We start from the raw sequence: 24,865 nt of genomic DNA on the forward strand, positions 1-24,865 counted from the left end.
TTTTTATTATTTTCATTATATCTATACAAATATTATAAAGAGGAAAGGTTTGACTTTTTGTTTGTTTGTTTGTTTGTATGAATTGAATAGGCTCCGAAACTACTTGGCAGATTTGAAAAATTCTTTCACCATTCGAAAGCTACATTATCCACGAGTAACATAGGCTAGGTTTTATCCCTGAAATCCCACGGGAACGGGAACTATGCGGGTTTTTCTTTGAAAACGCGGGCGAAGCCGCGGGCGGAAAGCTAGTTATTAAAATAAATGAATGTTTCAGGACAATTTCAGATACGGCACGATCTGATCGCATACAAAGATTTTCGGTTGTGTTATGGAAACCTATATATTATTGGATTGTATCTCTAAATTACTGTGATGTTATGCATTAATATTTCACGATTTAATATTATTATTGGTAAAAAATGCCGTACTTACTAAAAATTAACACTAGAATCAATTAAAAACAATAAAATAATAGAGCCTGTTTTATTTTTAATAATACAACTTACAAACTTTAATACCTTGTTTTACATTCCTAATTCAACAAATAACAAACACTCCTAAATTATAATGTCAATATGCAAGCGTTAATGGTCCCAATTATCATGTCACTCGATATCCAAAGTATCGCATGCGACAGTCTACTTGCGTAACCGTTTCAACATCACTTTTGTAGGACACGTATAAATGGGGCTATGACTTTTTAGGAGTTTTAGATAAAAAATACGCTGAGTTTATATTTTTGATTCACGTATTCGATACCTATGTTATGTTTCGTAGAAGTGAATCTGGGAAACTGTAATAGTTCATTGTGTGTTTTAGTATCTGATTAACAATTATTTAATTGTGTTTAGTACATAAAGTATATTGCCAGTTGTCTAAGATTCAATAATTTAGTTTGGTACTAGACAATGTTCGCCCAGACTCCTAAAAATTTATATTCGTTCCTATGTCCTTAATCAATTCAATTTTCGTGCAGATGATTTGAATTAAATAGAGCTTTTTAGAAGTTATGTAAAAAATTATAATATACGAGAGAAAAATATAGGTAAGGGGCATTCAAACAGGTTTACATAAAAGCTTCGTTTTGTAATAGCAGAATGGTTTTACGTAAGTATTAGTGTGCCAATGTCAGTGAATTTTGACACGTATTTTTCGTAAGATATCGAAATGGGATTCTGCGTCAAGATCAGATTTAATTTGTTTTTAATATGCCTTTACAACACACAAGGAATAAAACAAAAAATAAAAAATCTATACTAATACTATAAAGCTGAAGAGTATGTTTGTTTGTTTGAACGCGCTAATCTCGGGAACTACTGGTCCGATTTGAAAAATTCCTTCGGTGTGAGATAGCCCCAGTAAAACCGCGGAGTAGACCTAGTAATGAATAAAAAGATAATAAACCGAATAAAAACGCAACTCCTCATCTTTTCACAACAAATTGAAATATAAGTTACAAAACCAGATTTCAGAGCGATATCCACAAATCTTGTAACAGATAAAAAACTAAATAAATAGATTAACAAAAATTAACAATAGACTATTCTCACAACTAAACCATGTGAAATCGCTTACAAAATGTCATCGACATGTCAAAATTAGCAACCTTGACATATTACGTCACGACAAGGTTAAGTGCGGTTATGTAACCAGCCAGATTCAACTATGGTTATTAAGTGACGGTTACGTTATGATTTCGCGAGTGGAGCGCCATATTGGAAGCGATATTTGCGAATGCAATGTTATAAAATATTATTTAATAAAAATTACGTAGGTTTTTTATTGCACTGTGTCTTAATGCGTAGGCTAATTATATTTGAAGTATCATAAAAAAGTTGGGTGTATATTTTCATTGAACTGTCTGTATGTCTGTCAAAGCTAGTATGTACCTAGGTACATGAAAAGCTAGTATAGGTATTTGGAATGTCACAACGTATACAAATATATTTATATTTTAACTAACTTCCGCCCACGACTTTGTACGTGCATCCCCGTTTTTCCCCGTTCCCGCAAGAATTTTGGGAAATCCTTTCTTAGAGCATGCCTACGTCCTAACATCTACCTGCATGCCAAATTTCAGCCCGATACGTCCAGTGGTTTGGGCTGTGCGTTGATAGATCACTATATCAGTCACCTTTGAGTTTTATATAGGTATATAATATATATAGATACAAACGTCTTCATTAAACACATTTATATATTTTTAATGATCATTATATTATAAATATTACTGCTTAGGTACTTAACTAAGTAGATATCCTAAATATTTTTCAAAATTTGTAACCTATCCTAAATATTTTCCTAAAATAGCGTTTTACAACGCATAGGTACAATAAAATAGACATTAGACGTGCAATTATTTCAACACACAGATGACATGAAATGTATCCTTGGGAACAATTATCACAGTGTATTGTACTTTCATAAGTTGTTTCTTAACGCATAATCTTGTGATGTAAGATATATGTGTCAAGGTAAAGATGATATAAGCTGAATGTTAGATAATTACGTATTGATCTGTTGAATGTAATCTTTGTGCAGTGCAGAAAAAATAAAGTTAAAGTATTGTAAGCTTTGTGCAGAATTAAAGGATTGTTTGCAGTTTGTTTTGATTGTGGTGGATTTAAAAAAAAAAATAAGAAAAAAATATACATTTTAAGAAATGATTATAGCTAATGCTTAATCGTATTATGTATCGTATACGGTATAATCGGATACACATTTATGCTATCTACTAAATTAAAATGTAGAATTTTCTAATTATGTAATGCCTTTTTTTGTTAAATATGAAATTATAGAGAATCTCTTTCACGTTGGATAATGGAGGTACTTAACTATACAATTGTAATTTATCAAAATTTAATCAATAACTAACAATTTAAACATTATTTTACACAAACGATTTCAAGAAAGATCATAAAGAGCGAACATGACAAAGAGATGAGTTGTGTTCAACATTAAATCTTACTTCAAGGTCACTAAAACAACAGGAAAATAAAACTTAGGTTACGCAACAATTAAGTGTATGAAGAAAAAAATCAGCCAAGTACGAGTCGAACTCGCGCACCGCGAGTTCCGCACAAACCTATTTTTTATAATGTTGTAACATAGCACACATAAAGGGAATATTATAAGATAAATTTATAAATTTATAATTTATAAATACAAGCAACGTCTTAACGTTGCTTCAGACTTACCAAATTTCATGATCGTATGTTCACAGGAAGTATGTTCTGATTCCCTTGCGAATTTCGAAATCTGTACCATTAATGGCTCTTTCTTTTGATAGCTTAAGTTTGATTTTTCCATAGCTTCACAGGATGCGTAATCGATAAAATTTCAGCTTTATAACGCGTTCCTGTGAAAAAGTTTATTGACGTTTAGATAGAAAGATGGACAAAGGAGATCCTTCATGGTATTAGTTTTTCGTTTTGTGGTGAACCCTAAAAATAAAACGTGACTAGCTGATTAATCTAAATGATAAAGTATTCTTAATGCTATTAATAGCGAATGAATGTTCATAAAATTATCTCCAATTATAAGCTATTCAACAGTGATATATTTTATTGTTATTATTCTGTGTATATGTGTGTAAACCCTACCTTGTATGTATAATTGTGTGTGTAATGATGTAACTTATATGATTTAATTTTATTTATTTTTAAATTAATAAATTGGATATTTTATAACGTAAACGTGACTTATGTTTTGAGTACAGGTTCGTTTATAGAATATTGTTTGTAAACATTTGTTTGTTAAGAATAAATTCTACTTTAACCTCAATTCTAATTTCGAAGTAGGCCATATTTGCAAAACATGGCGTCTTTTAATACAAACGGCCAAGCAAAACAAATACCTACTTAATTAATATGAAGTAAATCAATAAAAGTTGAACTAATAAAATGTGTGTTTCTTTAAAGAATCTACTATAAAATGAAGTTCCATCAAGAGTTAACAATACAAAGTATAAATTGTAATTAAAGCCCATCTTCATCTTCATACAATAAGAATATTTCTCTCCTATTCCTATTTATTAATTAGGTAAGCCGTAAGGTAACATACTCACCTATTAAAAAGATAAGAAACATGCACTTTATTACATCAAGATTACTAAAGTAAGTTAGCCAAATCTGATAAATTCGGTACGGTAGGTACGTTTTCAACTCTTCCATCAAATACAACGCTATTTTCGTATTTAAAGCTATTTACATATTAAAACTACGTTCACCAAACCGTAAATTTCTTAATCAGCCCTAAAATAAATACAACAGTGACCCGATCTACAAACCTTGACTCACATGTAAGTGATGCAACGAATTACGTCACTTTGATATGAATCAAAAACTGCACGACCCACTTTTGACTGGTTTATGTAAACACTGGTCGAAATACGAAACGATTATTTCTTAGGTTGCACGACTGCACTAGATATAAGATAGGTAGCCTATTTCGTCTGGATAATAATCTGATAAAGTTTTTTAATAAAATAATTTTTAGAACAGTTGCTATGTATAAGAAACTTGTATGAAATGAAAAAAATGTGTGCGTGTACTAGATTACACACGTAAGAAGTGAAACTTAGGGATAAGAAAAAGTTGGCGCGTAACGCAAAAATGTCACGCCTACGGCGTAACGCAAAAATGTTACTTACACTTAATTTTTGTCCAACCCCGATAAAGAAGTTTCACTTCAATTCAATCATAATTAGGTCAATAAAATTTTTAGGTTCTAGAAACTCTCTGAGTAGTTTTTTTTTATATTATTATTAGTGAACCTAAGACATTAGTGCAAAAACTAAGAGTTTATAAATGTGCAACTATAGGTAATATGAACTTCGAACGTCGTTTTTATTCAAGTTTTCTTCTATATATACTGAATCTTATATACCTATATAAAAATGAAACCCGTTTCGCGTTGTCACGGCATCACGTGTGAACGGCTAAACCGATTTCGATAATTCTTTTTTTATTAATTATTATATTCCTTTAAGTACGAGGGTAATATATGTACCACGGGCGAAGCCGGGGCGGACCGCAAGTACAAAATAAATAATTAAATAAAAGAAATATATTGACTGCGCTTAAAATATGTATTTATCAACATGCAATTGCAATATTGAGAAAGGAATTAACCTTTCTAAAATTCATTGTATCTATTGCTTTGATTATGAGTCATAATTATGCTATACAAAGCATTTTAAGTTCCACTAAAAATACTAAACGATAACTATAATGATAATTTCGTTTTTTTTACTTCAAGAGGTAACAAAAAAAACGAATTTGTGGATGACATCAGTTGATGGTAAAAAATAAAGAAAAAAAACGACGTGTGGCACTCGGGGACTGCCGCGGTAAAGCTATTGCATGCTATGCCTTCAAGCCACACCTCCGCCCGTCGGAGTGGGGAGCGTGAGGTTTTTTCGTTACGTTATTAGGTACGGAATTTCTCGATTCGGTCCCCGCGCTCAAGGCCCGCGATAGAAGCTATTTAATTATTAAATAATATTTTTAACTTTTTGTCCCATGTTGCGCCCGGAGAAGCAAAGCTATTTCACGTTGAAATATTTTTTTGTATTTCATCACACAAAATTCCACTTGAGAATTTTTATTGTAAAAGGACCTATATATAAGATATGCATTACACCCGAAATTACATTACCTACATTTTAACCACAATTGAATAAAATTACACGAAAACAACGCAATCGTAATTCATAGAACACTTGTCTTATTCAAAGCAACATTCTAAAATTAACCAACACAAACCGACCATTACAGTTGACCTGCTCTCCTCCTCGCTATATTCGTTCAAAAGGTCAGTACGGGGCAAATGCACCTAATTCGACGGTTCAAGCTAAATTGGTCGGTCCTATAATGTACCGCTGTTATGCAATATGACCTTAGGTGTTACGTAACATAGATAAGCCACTGAAATTTGAGCCGTATACAGTTAATTTAAAGCTGTATTTCATATTTAGTTTTCTTTGTGTACATTTAATAATATCGTTGGATATTATCATACGAATGTAGTTGACTTATTATTAATTACACAGCATTGCATTGTTTTTCACTGGATAATGTCACTGGCTGTGTCTAATTAAATGCGATTTTTGTTTTATTGTAGTAACTTGATCGGAGCTTCTTGGAATTTAAACCGCATTCCTTAAATAGTAAATTATTAACTTACCACTCATCTACACTAATATTATAAAGAGGAAAACTTTGTTTGTTTGTTTGTTTGATTGTAATGAATAGGCTCATAAAGTACTGGACCGATTTTAATAATTTTTTCATCATTCGAAAGCTACATTATCCACGAGTAACATAGGCTAGGTTTTATCCCGGAAATCCCACGGGAACGGGAACTATGCGGGTTTTTCTTTAAAAACGCGGGCGAAGCCGCAGGCGGAAAGCTAGTTAATTATATTATTAAAGTTATATGTGATTATATTATTTATGCCCTTTATAGTACAATTAAATTTTTAAATTAAATAGGACAGGTACAATAAGTATGTATGTGATGTTTAACGATGATGATGTTTAATTTTTAATTCAACTTTATTTAATTTTCTTTCATCCCGTGGCTTAACTCTAATTATCGAGTATATTTTATTTCGCTGACCGATAGCTACTTATTAATTATTATTGAATATATTAACTTAGTATAAATGTCAAAGAAATTATGAAGCTTTCAATAAAATTCACAGATAACTAAGAACTAGATAACAATTCAGTTGCCTGAGCTTTCTTTAAGCATCACTCTATCTCATAATGAAATTTATTCAAAATGTAGTTTGCATTTTGCAAACAGACATACAAACAAACAAACTATTGTATAGACATATTGTATATGGATATAGCCTATTGTAATTTATTATTAATTTCTGTGAATGTAGTGTTCATCTCTAATAGTTGTGCATAATAATGTGTAAATCCTATTGTTACTGTTTAACGTGAATGATACATATGTAACAACTGGTGATGAACCTTTTTAATTAATAAATAAATAAATAAACGCGGCGTGGGTATTTTGACTAATTTGCTGTAATATGTCTGTGTTTTAACCTGCATAAGTCAACATTAACAAGATTCAACAAAAATACTTAATTATATTATGTATGTAGTTACTAGTATTCAATTCAATTGAAATGAATAATATTATATCATATGACCCAGGCTCACGAGTCACGATGTTCAAAGATTCCAGGTTATCCACAATTTATGGTTACCTCATTTTATAATTGCTAGTAGGAATGCAATCGAAGTTGAAATTACCATTAAATGCCATAGACATTCAATGAAACCGATATTGAGTTTACCGTCGCGTCGTGTCATCTGATGAACTGCTTTGCTTGGTAGGGTGACCAGGAGTTTGGGAAAATTTGGTTTTTTAAATAATGTTGTTTTTGGTTTTATTGAATCATTATAAATACATAGAATAATAGAACTTCGTTATGCAAGTAGGTGTGTATGTCTGTAATGTGCTAGAAGGTGAAATTATGAATCGATGCGACTTTTCTGTGTCATTTCTCTCTAGTTCTTACTGCCAAGATATAGTCATATTTTTTTTCTGTTATCTGGACATTTAACAATATTTTGAGCATATTAAAACGTTTTTATACAGCACTAATAGAGAACATACTAAGTGTAAACGGACTTAATTAATTACACAGTCGACCACTGCTTCTCGTGGTTGGACCAAAACCTACAAACCAAAGTTTGTAGTCTTAAACTTTAATCTAACATTTTCTTCTTATCTTTCTTTCACAAATTATTTTTAAAGTCCCACAAATCCCACACAGTGTATACACCACCAAGCTATTATACAAACTCTTCATTTATGCGCGCTGTTCCCATGGTTAGACGTACACGTTACCCGACTTGACATAATCCGCTTACCCACTAACTGCCGGATACTTTGTAGGGTTGCCACGTATATGAAATAACTTGTACCGTTGTGACATACAATATTGTTTACACTGTGGCTGATAGAATGATGAATTGTATAAACATAATTATATAAGGTAACAGTGTATTTCATATCTTATTTAATAACGATAATATCTTGATACATAGAAAATGTGATTAGGTAAATAAGTACAGTGCTAGTTTCGCGCTAAATATATGAGTTCATAGAAAAATTGGAGACTAGATGTGTGCAAAATTACAACAATTGGCTAGAAACAGCAATATTGAGTCTATTTGTGGGAGAAAATCTTTTTTTTGTGAACATTGGGACGATATGAGCAATTTCCACTATCAGAAATATGAAAACGGTTTTGAAATTTTCATTTTTTATAATAATTATTATGAAACAATTTATTAAGCGTGTTCTGTACAAAATTTCTAACAAAATATAATTTAATAAAATAAAATTCAATTAATTATAATTTCCACGTGTGGACAGCCCTAACTGCAGAGTCACAGGGATGTGCTGAACGGATGCTAACCTACTGCGGTGTAACGGGACTCACGTAACGAGCTGTGGATACGACTGTTTGATAAAAATAAACGAATATCAACGAAAATTATATATACGTTAATTGAAAAATAAAAATACGTTTCTTTCTGTATAAGTTGCCCTCGGTATATGGACTTTTAATTTGTTATAACTTTTAAATACTTCATTAATCAAAAATTTCAGAAATTGATAACAGTTTAAGATATCTATTTATAATAGTTCTAGTTTTCTTGGTCACCAAAAGATAAGACGATAAATTCATATGAAATATAACAAAAGAGATCATTCCAGGTCATATATTTTTTAATTACGGAATCAGATACCTTGATAAAATGTAATCTATAGCACCTAAATTATTTAATCGCCTATTACTATTTACGAAGATTCGTGCTAGTTTTTGCGCGAAGCGAGAAATATTTTAAGACAACAACTTCAACCTCCTATGCATTTACTGCTATTTCAGACGTTCATCTAGATCAACCAATTTTCACGTTCATTATTAGTATAATATTATGTTTACTACTTAATAAAAAATTAGGTTTCTCTGTCAGTATGTATGCTTTTATCTTTAAAACTACGCAACGGATTTTGACGCCTTTTTTAAAGTGATTCATGATAATTTTAGAATACAATTTATTACGTTTTAGACAAGGGTTTTGGTTTTTTTTCACGGGCGGGAAGCTTGTATTAGATAATATGCATTTTAACAAGGTATATCCCCTCTAATCCAACACACCGTGGCCATTTACCGTGTACTCTGGCACACTGAACCACATGATAAGACGTAAGATAACACTTTTTTATCGGCATTTCTTCACTGACCCCATTCGATTATTATCCTTATTACGTGGCCATAAGACACGTTTTATCCAACGCATTTTATTCGTTTTTACCGCTAATTGATTGTATTTACAAAGAAAGGGAACGTCCCTGATTGTTTTATGTTTTACTCAGAAAAATATAAGAAAAAAAAAGATAAGTGATTATGTAATTTAATTGATTTGTTTATCTTTATCAATTATTGTGATGAAATCAATAAATATAATGGAACTTTGGCCGACGATAAATACACAGATATTATTTCTTTTGAAAGATATATTTATTTTTATATTTTAGGAATGTAACCCGAAGATTGTATACCTATGAGCAGTGGCGTAGCTAGGGGGACAAGGGCCCTGGTGCATAGGGAAAGAATCGGGCCCTCCTCCTCCCCTCTTTCCGCGTAGTTTGAACTTATATTTGCCTTCAAAATTATTGATAAGAATAAGAATAAGAATAGAAAACAGTAAGTGAACTTATCTCTAGTAGGCTAAATCCATACGTCGTCTCTATTAGACTCTCCATGTGTTTAATAGAAGAAAAAGGGAATAAATAAACAACGACGCACATGACAATATAGAATATTTATTATACAGATGAGATTAATAAATGGAAAAAACTATTTTTAACAGAATTCCCCGCCCAATTCACAATCTCTTGCGCGTTTTAATTTTTGCGAATTCGTCTATAATTTCACTCAAATCCAAGTTTGATGCCTCATTTTCTATTGCAATTAACGATAAATGTCGGAGGTGATCTTGTCGAATGCTGTTTTACTGGAAACATTGATGAATTTAGTGTATCGAACTGTAAACAATCCAGTGTAACTGTTAAAATCTCGGTTTGGACAGAAAAATTCTCTGTTCCACTGTAAAATGAAGTGGGTACCCCGTTGTTTAAGCAGTTTACACTGCAATAATTACTGTTTCTTTTTTTCCGTGAAGTAGCTCATTTGTCAATTTGAATTTGAGTTTAGAATAACGTTGTTTATTTTTTGTAGTCGATCATGTTGAGAGCTATCATAGATTATACGGTTACCGTTGTGCTGCAACCGATATCGAATACATATTTTGTCATCGGAAATTTTTTTAGCGAAAATGAGTTCTAGCAGAATTTGGTGCCAGATGGATGGATGTGCGGAATAGAAATCATAGCATTAGTGGTGATACTTGATGAAATAAGGCTGGTAGTAGGGAATTACGAATAACAACAGTCAGCGACACGCCTAGCGTCAACTATTGTAGTACGTCCCAGACCCCAGAAAGTTGAAAACATCGTCACAAATATCATAAATGAGAACTCATGCAAGGCAAGAGCGAATGAAAGTTTCATTAAAAAGTTGATGGGTGGAATTGGCGAATTGGCCTCACTACCGTCAAGCACGTGAGCTTAACGCTGATCCAATGTACTACGGGCGTACTCATCAAAACTACCAAATAACCGAACTAACGATAACAAACAGCACATGCCTATCGTGGACGCTTGGCGCATGTGTTGGAAACAAGGTTGGAAATGTTGAATAAGGAGTTCTATAATTGTCGATTTGAAAAAAAAAATAAAAAAATGGCTCGAGCCTGCTCACAAGATTTTTTTTTTATTTAAAATTTTTTTTTTCAAAGCTGAGGTTTGAGGGCCCCCTGAGCTCGGGGGCCCTGGTGCACTGCACCACCTGGCCATATGATAGCTACGCCACTGCCTATGAGCATAGGCATTTCATTAATATTGGTTTTGATGTGTCACTGAAATAGACACACAGAAGGATTGAAGGAAAATGGAAATACATATTTTCGTATTATTTTCAAATTTCGGTGTCACAATAATTATTGAACTTGGTATTGCAAAATATCGATAGCTGTTTTATATATATATTAAAAAGTTTTGGTCATCACATAATTTGACGAAAATGAAGTGCATATTACTGTGTTTTTCTGTGTTTATTGTAAGTATTTTTAATTCAATTTAGTTACTAAATGTTGTACCTATATAACTTTATTAGGATATAACGGTTTAATATTTATATTGTACTTGCTCATAAAACATATAATTTGTCATAAGGGTAAATTTTACTAATTGATAACTAATGATAAATTATCTTCGACTACGCAAAACTGGCAATGGGAAATAGATAACCGAAGTATTTCTTTATAACGTTAACAAAGCTGTAATAGACAAACTAGCAAAAAGCTACTAGTTTTCGAAATCGTAATCAAATTACATAATCGAAATAGGGGACTACATAAGTTAAGCCGCTTCAAAAATGCGCATCAATTCTCATAATTCTTCTATTTATTTCAGGTCTGCACGATGTCTTGCATCGAGACAATACACATCCAAAATTACGATGGACCCATACACATACATACAAAAGCCAATGAAAACAAGCTGTACCACACACAGACACGCAACGATTATAAGTGTGTGTGTAAAGCTGTCGCTGTGTGCGTGCCGCTGAACACTGCGTCTCAGCAGTGCTGTGGAAGAAAGGACAGTCAGTTTTATCAGTCTTGTTATATTGGCTAGGAAAAGTTCAAAATAATACCGAAATTCATTAAACTATTTTGTTATGTGAAACGTTTTTGACGGGAATCTATATTTGGTTTGTATATATCCGAAATTGAACACTCCTATGTTAAAATACCAACTACCCCCTTTTCTGGATTTTTCGTAAAATCTTGAACGATCGTCCAATAGACGTACAATTTCAATATATAATATTATGCATTTGCTTTTGTGTGTATACCTTTGTAATTTTTATTTGTATGTATGTACTTAATTTGTATTTGTCTCGATCATGATATTTTATTGCTTAATCCAATATTAAGTTGATATTTGCAAAAAACTTTGAATCTGAATACAATAAAATTAAAATCAATCCTACGATATTTTTCAATTCTAACGAGATTTAAATAAATCTTCTTATATATAAAAATGAATCGCAAAATGTGTTGTAAGCGCATAACTCGAAAACAGCTGAACCGATTTCGATAATTCTTTTTTTATTATATTCCTTGAAGTACGAGGATGGTTTTTATGTAGAGAAAATGTAAATATGTACCACGGGCGAAGCCGGGGCGGACCGCTAGTATAATAATAATTACTATTACGTCTATAATAAATATGTTTTGCATTTCTAGTTACGTATAGTTTGTTTTGAAGTGATAACGGTTATCACATTATAACTGCATTAAGTATTTTGTTTACTCGTCTATTATATTATATAATCAGTTATGCAATATTTATATTACTTTGTGGTTATATTTTAACCAATTTGTAATAAAATGTATTAAAGTGATTATGTATTTAATAAAGATTAATGGAAATTATGCTTAATCTCTGTTTCTATGTAATTAATCTAACAGTGATATGTTTTGTTATTTTGTTGCAAAATCCACCCATTCAAAGGCACTTAGAATCGCATGACACAAGACAACACTTTCAGAGGTACATAACATAAAATCACAATATTTACAGGTCTTTAGATAAACGGACATAACTATGTTTAGTTCTAGATCGAAGTATATTTTATACTAGCTTCCGCCCGCGACTCCGTCCGCGCGGAAAAATTAAAATTTATTTTTTTCTACGTATTTTTCCGGGATAAAAAGTATCCTATTTTATGCCCAGGATAATAAGGTATAATTAGACCAAGTTTCATCGAAATCGAACCGTTAGTTTTAACGTGATGCCTGAACAGTGAACATACAGACAGACAGACAGACAGACGGACAGACAGACAGACAAATTTTTTTTTATCACATATTTGGGTTTGGTATCGATCCAGTAACACCCCCTGCTATTTATTTTTTCAATATTTTCAATGTACAGAATTGACCCTTCTATAAATTTATTATATGTATAGATTTTACCAAAGTACAATTTAAATATTTTGAAATGAATATTGCTTCCTTAATAATCTAAAAACAATTAGCTTTGCTAACGGACATTAGAATTTGACCATCCAAAATTAAGAAACATTTCAATTCATTGAACGATACGAATCCTATAAAAACAAAGATGTGCCAACAAACTTTGTTTTTCTAAACAACATTATCTAGTTAAATTTCCTAACATGAATTTCGTTTAAAACCACGACGAATTAATAAGTCGTGTAATGGGTTTGCAAAACAAAAAATAGTACTTACAAAATATTTGAGATCAGCTGTTCGCTGAAACGCTTGCAAATTCCGTGTGCTGTAATCTAGTTAAGTAACTGGCTTTATTGGAATAATGAAAGATTTCCTGAATAATTTGAAATAGGTAGAAATTATATGTATTCTGCTGTGTGTTGTAGGCAATTTTTGAGACATTTATTTGTGTTCATTTTATTATAATATTATTATGAAGACTAGCTGTGCCTTGCGGTTCTACCCGCATTGCTTCGCTCATATTGATGTTAGCGTGATGATATAGTCTTATAGCCTTTCTCGATAAATGGGCTATCAGGGGCTATCTAACACCGAAATAATTTTTCAAATCGGACCAGTAGTTCCTGAGATTAGCGCAAACAAACAAACTCTTCAACTTTTTAATATTATAAGTTAGAAGTACAGATATAAAGCAAAAACTAACTATATTAAACAAATGCGCATTTTAATTGCTTGATAATTATCACCTAGCAGTAATAACACAGTACCTAATCAATTCTATTTTTAGTACAAATGTATTTGTAATGTGATAACCGTCTTTTAACTTTGTAGTCTATGTAAAGTTATAGTTGAAATAATAATCCACTAGCTACGTAAACATTTTTAACTAATATAATAAAATAAAAAAAATGCTCATACATTTGACTTATTCGCACTAAAAATATTTTTTTTTAAAACCACCGTATGATCAGAACTGGAGATAATTTAATGCATGCATCTGGAAGGCACTAGCTTTAATGGAAAAAAGAAATATCGCAATCGGTTCTCCCAGTTGAAAGCTCTGAGGTAGCAAACAAACAAAAAAATTACAGTCGTACTCCGTTTTCAGTGGGTTCAGAAAAGTGTGTTTTTTTTATGGAATCAATTTTAATATTTTATGTTTTTGATCAAACAGAATCCTCGAAAATATCATCTAGTTTGATATATATTTTATTTTTTAGATTTTGTGTTCATTATTACATGTATCATCAAATAGATTGGGAATTTTGCTTTATACCCCCTCTAAAGCAGTGTTGGTTAAAGCTGTTCCCTTACCCGTAAAAGCATGTACTAACTCCATCTAGCAGAGAATTTGTAACACACTCCATGAGGTAATTCCTTACGCAAGCCTCAAGGATACAAGCCGGGTTTTGAAATAGCAAATGTCGACTTAGGAAAGGAGCGGTGTGTCAAGGTGCTATACCTTTCGATCTTGGGTAATGCTGGGGGAGCAAATGCCACTTGGTAAAAAACTAATGAGATTATATTGGTGTTTACTGGGAAATGTAAGTTTAGTGTTAATTAGGTGATAATAATAATGAATAATATACTTAAGAAACGATGGTTTCGAAATTAAAATAAAATTTGTTAAGTTTGATGGTATAGTTTAAAAAAAATCTAATGTTTACCAATAGTCTTAAAAATGTTGACGATTGTACCTACACTAAAAATTCTAATAAGTAAGTTCGTGGGATTGATATTATGTTAATCAATGTTAAATGTGACAAAATAAATAGGTACCTAGTATCTACAGTACTTAATTTTATAACGATTGACCTAATCACCTACAAAGTTATTTTTAGAAGGAGCAAAACAATGACATTAATCATTGATTTGCTCCTTTAAAAAAAGCAACACTATCCTAAAATCTAATGATAAATTATCTAATATCTATCCATATAATCAACGCCTAATATGCCAATGTTCGCGCAAATTTTAAAATAAACAATCAACAAGTAATGATAAGTAAATAATTATCCTCATTCCGTAAGGACGACAAAAATATCATTGAAGATGTATATAGCACTGTATACAAGGGTATAGGGAAGTTAATTGACCTTCACGATTAAATCGATTTAAATAATATAATTGTTTGTAACACATCGTAATAGTGGTAATAGTCTGTAATCGACCGGTTTCTTAGATGACCGTGGTGTCCATGTGTCATAATATATTGTAAGAGTTAGATTAGTATGTAATATGTATTCGCTTTTAAAAGGCAATCTTGAATTGTGATTTAAAATTGATTGAATAGTATTTGGATGAAAATAAAATATATTTTTTTAGGCAATTTATAGCATTTAAGTCGAAACACGTTACAAGTTATTTGTAGATACTTATTATGTTTATGGTTTAGCAAATTGGCGAAAATATATACCAATTTCGCATACTATAATATAAATAACATAGAATTAGCTCGTAATATATAATAACACGATATGCATATTCGTTTTTACGATATTTCAAAAAATATTCATTTTGATTTAAACATTTTTTCAAGTGAATTTTCAAGGTGTTAGATTCAGGACGTCGCTTCCATCGAGAAAATGGGAAATCTTGTTTTAAACCAAATGCATAATATCTTTTAAGAGCATATAATATGTACATTTTGAAACCTCAAATCATCTAAACACATCCAAATCTCCTATCATGATTTGTCTAATGCCAAGCGTCATTTAACATTAGGAAATCAAGGATGGATACGGTAATCATGTATTTAGGGCTCAATAACATTAAACATCTATAAATCATATGATATTTGACATCTGATCAACGCAATACTGCCCTTTGCAACGATTTATATTTACGAAACTGTATGTATGGTTAGCGGTTATGATATTTCATGTTGCAAGTTGCATACCATGAAATATGCTATAGTGAAAATGTAAAATATCAAATATTGTTGAGCATTCTTTGCTAAAGTTAAAGGTGTATGTTATAACGTTGTTTTATGGGAACTTTAATTAGTGTAATTATTGATTTCATGTTGTTTCAACGAAGCACAAGGTAACATTAATAATTTATGAAATTTTATTAACTAGGAGCTAGCACAATTGCTTTCCGACTAAAATTATTTTTTTAGGTATCCTGTGTACTTACAAGTTACGAGTACAATAATTATAAAAATTATATTATTTTCATCTTATTTTCATATTAATTGATCGTTTTTGGGCAATTCCCTGAATCTTAGAGTAAAAATGCATTAAATTGTTATCAAATAGTAGTTACACATACTTCTATCACACCTTAAACACTTATATACGATAATTTTATATACATTTATATACTAATTATTTCACATAGCAACTCAATCCTCGCAGTTTCGTAAGTTCTCAATTGACGTTGCATCATACATCTCACTCACACACACACACACAGTAATATTAATGTGTATGTTAACAAATACATTGCGATGCGATTTTGAACCTGTATTGAGAAAAAGGATATTTTTGGTGTAAAATATGAAATGTAGAGACATTTTTTTAGAACATTACATGTCGATTCATAGTTTGACAGATGTAAATCAATGATCTAGGTTGCTATAGCAGAGATTACTTATTAATTTTAATTGTCCATGTTTCTACAATAACAAAAATATTTGCAATTCTTGTACCTTTTTGTTGCCTCATACGAGTAGGAGATGGAACTTATTTAAATACTGTAGTACATAATTCATATTCTACTAAAATCTGGTCCGATTTGAAAAATTCTTTCGGTGTTAGATAGCCCATTTATCGAGGAAGCCTATAGGAATATAATTATATAAGGCTATAATATATCATCACGATAAGACCTACATGAGCCAAGCAATGCGGATAAAACCGCGGGGCACAGCAAGTTTTAAATAAATAAAAACCCAAGATGATCGGATGCAAAAAAATTAGTAGGTAAGTAATTACAATTCAAAATATAAAAAATACCATAAAAAATTGTCATTTAAGTCTTTTGTTTTGAAGCAATTGAATAACAATCTATAACTTTCCTTATTCTAACCTCGTGTTACATCATGTCACCTTCAGACGACTTCCGGTGCGATGTGGGTACTTCCGCTTGACGTTTGAGTTAGGGGTCATTGCGATAAGGTTCGATATTATATTGTCCTATGGCAATTTACTGGCTGTGCCCTGTGGTTTTATCCGCATTGCTCCACTGCTATTGGTTTTAGCGTGATGATATAGCCTATACCTTGACCTGACCTGTTAGTAATATTCATGCAAAATCTGAAGTTTAAAATATTGATTACTAGTGCTCCGCGGTTTTACCCGCAGTGCTCCGCTCCTGTTGGTCTTAGCAAGAAGATATTATATAGCCTCTAGCCTTCCTCGATAAATGGGCTATCTAACATCGAAAGAATTTTTCAAATCGGACCAGTAGTTCCCGAGCTTTATAATATTATTATATAATATTATTCCGTATTACATGGTAATTTAGAATGCATGTAAATACATTCATTGTAATCATATAATTCAGTATTCGAATACAAGGCTATGTTTTTGATAAAGAATGTGTGTATTTTTATTTTAAACTTTAATAAATTAAAACTGTCTGCGTAAACATGTTAAATAAGATAAATATAATGAAGGGAATTATGTATGGAATAATCATTTATATGTATTTTCAAGTGAATAGATAGTTTATGTCTATAAAATACTATTTTTTATCATAAAATATATTAAACAGTCAATATTTTGTTTATTTACTTATTCCTATTTCTCTTTTTAAAAGTAAGTTACAATTAAATTATAACTCAGGTTTATTTATCAACTGAAGAGTTAATAAAATAAAATTATATAGTAATGGATATAGTAATAAATCCAATTTATTGCTATATTCAATGATTTTTAGTGCTGTTTCATTAATTCTATCGATTATCTTGTTTTATCGATAAACGTAAAACACGGATAGGTGGTTTTAGTGTAAGTAATTTACTGTTTAATTTTACTTGTATATATATGGTTTATAGCCAAGCAATGGCATAATTGTATTAATTATAGAAAGTGTTTATTTGTTTTAATAAATTTATGGCCATGGTATTATTCTTCATACATACAATAATCATAACATTCATAGAAATTCCTATCTCCTAATTAATGAATGATGATCCATACGAATTATTTTCGCAGTTATTCATGCAACTATCAATCTGTGTAACATATATCTTTTAGTTATATTTATTATAAGAATAGTTTTAATATTGATCTTAAAATAATATCGATACTTTAGTGGCTCCATAATTCGTATTAATTATATCAAAAAGCGAAATTGATATTCATTTCAAAATTAATTCACATGTCATAAAAATGTATCAAACATGACATATAAGGGCATAAAATGAAGCAACAATTAACAAAAGTTCATATACACCGAATATTAAACAACGGGCAACGAACCGCGGCCGGTGTGTGTACAATTACCTAAACCGAACGAACAATAGTGTAACGAAATAGCACAGATTATGCAAGGGTCTGCTGAGTGGCGCAATGGCTTAGATACCGCGGAACTGGGGCAGGTGCGGGCTTGTTGCGGCGAATTCGATTTTGATTATTTATATTAAAATGAGGACTGAAAATTAAGAGACGCTGATTGCTATTTTAAGAGAAGAGGCTTCTAGTATAAAAGGTTGGAATTTTTGACACTTAACAGCTGATAATATAAATTATCTAATTTAAAGGGTCGACAGCCATCATTTTCCATAATATGTAACAGGGGTTTCTTAATGAGTTTTTGTTGAAGTGAAACTTCTTTATCGGGGTTGGAAAACAATTTAGTGTAACATTTTTTCGTTACGCGTGACATTTTTCCGTTACGCGCCATCTTTTTCTTATCCCTACCACGCGTGATGCGACGTACTTATTTCTGTTAAGTTGCATATAGTAAATTATTTTTTTAAAAATAAGGTCATAAAGAAGTTTCACTCCTTACGCGTGTACACGCACACATTTTTTGTTTTTATTAATAATTGGAATATCTTTTTGAAGTGTTTTTGATAAGCTGTTAATAGGCGACTTTTATATTAAGGAATTCTTGTAAATAAATAAGCAATTCCAAATGGTTAATGCCATAAGAGTGAATTTTGTTACTAATTGTACGACCAGTTGCTACCAGTCCTGCTTAATGTGTTTCGTAATAAACGTGGTCAATATGAAGTTATTAAATATAATTATATTTATTATTGCCTTTACCATGGTGTTATACGTGACTTCAGTACTTAGCCCAAATGTCACGTAAGGTGCGGTCTTATAACACCGAATTAGATTCGTACAGCTATTACAAACACATTACAATCGTATAAACTAAAGGACAAACCGTTTACATTGCTTCATTATACAATAGCTGTGTTACAAATATGCTTGTTTATTTCGTATGCAATAATTTAAATGTTTAGTTAAAAATTTACATTTTATATGGGACACACTTCTAGATCTAAGTATCCATCTTATTTTTCTTTGTAGAATGTGAAGGTTTGAACTTTATTACGTTTAGTTTTCGTTCGATTCGATTGGATTTATTTTTGAGGAAGAAGGATATTCTATCCTCTGAATCCTTATAACCTACCTAATATTAACATAAACTACGATATAATATATACTTTTACGGCTATAACACTATTATATTAAGAAGGTTTAAAGGTACATAGGTAGGGATTTCTTATAATTTCTGACTGAAACGGCTGACCAAGTGACCATTCCTGGATGAAGTTTATAAAATTGATAAGTTTTCTTTAATTCATAATATGCAGTCTGGACTAGCATTTAAGCGGGAACTATCTTACGCGGGTAAATACGCGTGCTAAAGCTAGTCAATTAGGTACCTATACTATCAAAATGATTAGGATTATCAAAATGTCTATGGCGAAAGAAAAATATCACTTTTCACACTTTCGTTTAAACCAATTCAAACCAGTAAAATTGAATAAACAATAAGTGATGGGTTGAATAAAATATAGTAGCTGCAATTTGAATCGGGTCAAGCACAACGTCTAGCTGTACAGATTATGAAACATGTCCTGTTTATTGAATGGGATGAATTCTTAACGATTCTTTTGACCCACTTTTATATAATAATAATGTAGTTGTTGCTGTGCGTATGTACATTGTACCAGTACATAGTAATTAATGTAAGTATTTAGTAGGTACGGTAATTGTTTTATAAACAAAAATTTCAAAACGTAAATAATAATAAAATAAAGAAGTTTTATTCTTATTAAACTTATGTTTGATAGAATGGCTTTAAAATTTCCTTTGTTTTGATCATGTAACAATAGATTTTGAATGTTATTTTAATATTATGTGTAAAAAATCTAACGATAGGTACGCTATAGCCAACACCCATAAACAAAAATCAAAACATGAAATCCTATAGATCACGACAAAGAAATGTATGAAATATCAAAAAAAAAACTTCAAAGACACGAAAAACTTTCTCCATTTAAATATAAACTAATAAGAATTATATTAATGCTTAGTAATTGTCTTCTAGATATAGTTGTCGCAGATATCTGGTTGAATCTGCTATTTACGGCATCTAATTGAATGACTAGGCCGAACTTTGATTTAACGCAACAATACACAACAATTATTCGATCACCACGTAAATGAAATACCTAAATAAACTGCGAGTTGAAGATAGATGTTAATAATGCAAACAAGTAATTTATTATCGAATCAGTAACAAAACAAAACACCAAAATATAAAAATTTCGACACAAACATTACATAGAATTGAAGGCCATTATCGATAAAATAATCATAAAAATATAGGTTAAGATGTGCATAGTAACCGATGCACTTGTTAACTCGGCCGTTGGTTACGTCACGATCTAAAGCACTGGATGTGTTAAGAAATAACTTCCATATAAGTACACACTATCAATGTTGTTCGTATTTATATTGAATTATTTGTGTCCTATAATGCATGTTTTGTTATCCACGCATTCTATTTGAAATAGTCATTCTGCTGGGAATTATCGTGAAAGTTTCAAACATTCAAACAATGTTTGGATGATTGTTACTCTCTCATGCGAAAACCTCTTTTTTTGGATTTTGATGATACTTGACAGTGATGTAGGTAGCTTATGTAGAAGAATAACACATAAGCAATATTAATTTTTCGCGCAGGCTACGGGTGAAACGAATTTAAGTATCCATACAACCTTTCATTGTGTTCGATGTTCTTTGTAAACACACTCATTATAAAGTTTCCAAATTCGAAGTATAAAAAAATATTATTGACATAAATTTTGGAGATGTGCCAAATAAACTGAATGCAGTCTTAGTTTTACATGAACAAATTTTATTCAATACGTACTTACCTAGATTAATATGACATCCGAGTTGTAAAATAAATGTTATTAAAATAAATATTAGACACTCACACAGAACATAAAATACGACTTCTTAATTAAATGCTTTTTCTTACTGTTATTCAATAATTACAACAGCACGATCATCAATGAACGATACTAATTAGAAAAAGAAAAAAATATTTTAAATATACCTACCACAGATTAAAAAAGTATGGGTATACCACAGATTAAAAAAAATAAATACTTAGTATCTATGCATCTTGAAAAAAAATTCTAAATTCAAACTTATGTTTTTCTGTAAAATCAAACGTCAATCGATTCATTTTTTTTTTATTTTTTTTCTACAAAAGTGTTTTAGTAGAAAGAACAAAGGTACAAAATTCTAGAAGGTACTATGAAGTTATAAAAGATCCTTAAGGGATATTGATTGCGACTGCATAATCCAGACATTCAAGTAAAATAGTCTAGACTAGACGGTAGACAGAACAACGTACAAAACTCAAATTGTATTAGATATAGTTTTGTCTGAAAGGGAATTTCATTGCAGGTAAGATTGACAATATAAGCTTCCCTTTTATTTCACTTGCATAATGAGTGTCTTTGTTTTGGGCGTTAATAATTAAAATTTAAAACATGTCTGATTATATAATAAAGACTATCATGATCCTAATACTGAGTGTAATTATTTTTTATTTTATAATACGATATTAATACATATAAAATATTTTGAACATATACCATTTATGTTAAATTCCTAACCCGTTTAAGTATTATATAGTGTTATATTATCTGTGGAGTACTGTTTTATTATCTATAAGTCACTTTGGACGCCTATTGTTTTTTTTAATTTGCATACTCTGCGGTTCCCGCATTAAATTGAAAAAAAAAAAACGATTTGTTCATATACACGCAACCTACGTTTACAAATGGGAATATTTTATTTTATTTTAACTGGTGCGTTTAAAATAATCTATCGTGGTGTGTATAAATACCGACATATTATTATGAAGATATCTAAGATAAGATAAATTACGTATGAAATTATTTAACAAAACACGTGAAAATGTAAATGAATGATTATGAATCATATTTATCAATTTCATAATAATTGATAACAGTTGGAACAACTGCTTATCGAAGTGATTGATTTATTAATAGAACAAAGGGCTTCAATGGGTTTCAGGTAAGTTCATATAAATAATTAATGTACACTAGCTGTGGCCCGCAGCTTCGCCTGCGTGAAAAGAAGCGAATATTATTATCTAAATATTTTTATTTGAAGAAATGGCTTAGGTATGGCCATTAGTTGTTTATCTTTTCTTTTATTTTTGTTTTCATTGTTGTATTTCCTAACTGTATATAATGAAGAATAAATAAATAAATAAATAAAATGCATTCGTCACATCCAGTACCTAAATATTATCATTGTATATTATGAAATCAAACAATAAAAGCAAATAAATCGTTCAAACAGTACATATATCTCGATGGTTCAAACAAGAAGATTTGCTGATCTATGCACTCGTGGCTTGATGCGTCATTGCTTCGTTACACATTATATAAGGTTTTACATAATATATCTTGATTATCTTTATCGTATGTATTTAAATAAATATGATAAAGTTTATTATATTTTGAAATGAAGATTATGATAAATATAGAGTATTCGATACGTAAGATAATTAGGTAGGTACCTACAATATAATAAAGAACGTAACTGCAACACCTCAAAATTATATTATTATTTAAGCTTGTCTGTCTTTTTATAGAAATGAAAAAGACGAGTGAGAATGAAAAAAATTTGGAAATAATCCGTCGTATCTTTTACTGGAATTTTAAAGGTTATCACTTATCAGTTATCACTACATAGTATAAAAAAAATCGTTTTCACTGTCCCTATGCTTGCTTATCCTTAAAACAGTTACCTACGCAACGGTTTTTGATGCGTTTTTTTTAATAGATATAGTGATTCAAGAGGAAGATTCAAGTATACAATTTATTAGGTTTTTGACAAAGCGGGCGAAGCCGCGGGCGGAAAGCTAGTATTAAATATTAATACACACATCGGTATATTACCAATAATCATTTCATGAAACGATTTATAATGATATAACGTATACTTATTAAATGCTAGGGGAAGTACCTACATCCAAAATATAACTGCTTATAAAATAAACGTCAATATTGAACAATTTTCGAAGAAACCTTTATCTAAAGAATAGGTCATTTGAAAGTTATTTATAAATAATTCTTCTTCTTCTATACATATAATAAAATATCTGTAGAAGGGTCAATTCTGTACATTGAAAATATTGAAAAAATAAATAGCAGGGGTGTTACTGCATCGATACAAAACCCAAATATGTGATTAAAAAAAATTTTGTCTGTTTGTCAAAATAAATCTTAATTTTCCGCGCGGACGGAGTCGCGGGCGGAAGCTAGTTATGAAATAAGTCAATTAGATTATATGAAATTTTCCATATTCATAAAATATGTATTTTCCATTAGGGAAAGGTCAGAGAATTTTCAAATCGGATCATCATATTATCTGAAACCACGGATCTATTTGAAGATTTATGATAATACTAGCTGCTCCGCGCGGTTTCACCCCCGTGGCTCCACTCCTGTTGCCCGTAGCGTGATGAAATATAGCCTATAACCTTCCTCGATAAATCGGCTATCTAATACCGAAAGAGTTTTTCAAATCGGACCAGTAGTTCCCGAGATTAGTGCGTTCAAACAAACAAACAAACAAACTCTTCAGCTTTATAATATTAGTAAAGATTACCTACGTTATGTATACGTAAACCTTTAAAACTAGTTCACAGTTATTTATAAAGATAGGTTTCTTTATATGTATAATAATGCATATTATTTCCAAATGCTTTTTGTGGGCATTTAAATAATCATTACATGAACTGACGTTATTATTCTACAGTATTACACAACCCATACTTTAAATCTCTACATAAATAACAATAACTAAATACTTCCTTCCTTGACCACCTCCTTGGTACAGTGGTTGACGCGTGAGCGTAGAACCGAGGGGTCCTGGGTTCGATTCCCGGTGGAGACGAAGAAAAAAAAAAATGTCTCGGTCTGGTAGGACACAGAAGGCTGATCACCTACTTGTCCCTAAAGAAAAATCGATCAGTGAAACAGATGTATGCATAATGCATCTGCCCCTTACCCCACTACGGGGATATGGGACTTCACAAAAAAATACTTCCTTTATAAATTGACAATTTATACGTTTTACTATACTAAAGTTATTGTAAACAAGCCACAGGTTGTTCCTAAGAAAGCTGAGTCAGCGTTGTCGCGACAGCACCTCCCCCCCTGACCACCCCCTGCCATTGACATCATGAGTCAT

This window comes from Colias croceus, chromosome 26 (genome assembly GCF_905220415.1).
Source record: "Colias croceus chromosome 26, ilColCroc2.1".
Classification (NCBI taxonomy): Eukaryota; Metazoa; Arthropoda; class Insecta; order Lepidoptera; family Pieridae; genus Colias; species Colias croceus.